The sequence below is a fragment of the Tachysurus vachellii genome, chromosome 19, assembly GCF_030014155.1.
Source record: "Tachysurus vachellii isolate PV-2020 chromosome 19, HZAU_Pvac_v1, whole genome shotgun sequence".
NCBI lineage: Eukaryota > Metazoa > Chordata > Actinopteri > Siluriformes > Bagridae > Tachysurus > Tachysurus vachellii.
In genome coordinates this window covers 14865467-14867614 of record NC_083478.1, presented here as the reverse complement: position 1 = coordinate 14867614, position 2148 = coordinate 14865467, and positions in this window count along the sequence as shown.

Sequence of the window (2148 nt, the reverse complement as noted above, 5' to 3'; positions counted from 1 at the left end):
TAATTTGCACCTGATTTGATACACTTGTAGGTAACTTCATCCATTTTAAGTAGTACAAATAAATATGGGGGTATCCTTTCATTTTCCTCACAAGAAACTAGATTTTTTTTTAATTACATTTTACAGATCATTTTAAAAAGGCCTTTCTATTATTTATTAGTTTAGTTATATTACTTGAATCTTCCAATATTGATAAAATGAAGATAAAATGCCTACATGTTTAACAATTAAAATAAAAACACAGGCTTTCATAGGGTGTCCTAATGACTGTGATATGTGCATCTTGGTGGCAAATTTTTACTGATTTCACTTCCACAAAATAAAGGGAGACCTATCAGAGTTCAAAAGAGGACAAGAACAGCTAGTCTTTGTGGTGTATCGAAAGCCACTGTAGTTATATGTCAGCATACCGTGATGAAGGACATACCACATCCAACCGGAGCAACTGTAAATGAAAGAAAAGAGGAAGCTGTCTGAAAGGGATGTCTGGTACTAACCTATATTGTATCCAAAAAAAAAACCACAGCTACCCAACTCAGTAGAATTAATTGCACACCTCATCTCACCTGTTTTCCCCAAAACAGCTCCACAAGTTAAATTTTCATGGTTGGTCTGCTATAGCCAATTTTAGATCACAAAGCCAAACATCAGTTTCAATGGTGAAATTGAAAAACTGCTGCTTGTCCAGAGTGAAACCTGTGGATCAGTGATGGCTGGAAAGGTTTGGGCAACAATTCTGGTTCATCTACCCAATGGTCCAAACATTGTACCCTTAATGATATTGACAGATATAGTTACTATGAATTAAATAAGATAGACATGGTAATTTTGTAAAGCAATTATTTAAAACATTCCAGAATAAAATTGATTTTGAGCATTATGTTGATTATTTGAAGGTTTCATAATCAGATCAAATTAAATTGACCTTCTCACTTCTTCCTCTACTTTTATCTTTTCCCTTTAGGGGTCGCCACAGCAAGTCATCTGCTTCCAGCTAACTCTATCCTCGGCATCCTCTACTCTCACACCAATTACCAAATGTCCTCTTTTAACACATCCATATATCTCCTCCTTGGTCCCCCTCTTGACCTCTTACGTGGCAGCTCCATCTCCAACATCCTTCTACCAATATAACCACTCTCCCTCCTCTGTACATGTTCAAACCATCTCAGTGTAGCATCTCTGCCTCTGACCTCCACCTTTCTAGGTGTTCCTCTACCTCATAGTCACTAACAGGCGGACCGCGGTCCGGGTACAGACCCAGAAGCTGTCCAATACGGACCCGAACCTACGGCCAAAACAAAAGGTTACGATTTAAAACTTGACGAAGCGCTTCTATTTTATCCGACGCAGCTTTTGCAATCTTTACGGTAGTGGTAGTGGACAGACCAATTGCATGCGAGTTAAACCATCCCACGTGATACCACTCAGCCAATCAAGTCTGTGCATTCCTGAAGTAAACCCTGCGACTCAACAGTGCAAGACAGATGAGAGAGAATTAGAGTAAAGTTACACGTAAAAGAAAGATAGCGATACATGTAGAAAATAGAGGGAGAGAAACAGACGAGTGAGACGGAGAAAGGGAGAGAAACAGACGAGTGAGACGGAGAAAGGGAGAGAAACAGACGAGTGAGACGGAGAAAGGGAGAATAAAGAACAAATGGCGCTCTCCAAAAGAAGAAAAGTGGACAGCGAAAATAGAGCATTTAATCCAGAATGGACAGACTGATTTCTGTTCATACTTCCCAATTCACACTAAACCAGTGTGTCTCGTATGCTCAGGTTTAAGCCCAGGTTTAAAATCTTGCCAAGCTAGAGCTCAGTTCTCTCACTGAGATATAAAAGGAAAAGTTAAGCACTTTATTTAAACATACAAAATTTTCACATTTTATTTATTTTTTCTTATTTTGAAATGTAGCCCTACTTTTATTTATTTAATGAGAGAACTTTATACATATCTACAATCATACATATGTTCAGTTCTATGTTACATGACAATAAATATTGTCAAAAGGTTTTTGAATTGTACTGAATTTATTTGATTTGACAGTCAGGTATTGATTGCTTGCAGATGTTGATACAACTACTAGGCTACGTAAATATATATCACACTAACTAGTTAGACATTATGATCTTCCGGACCTTTGC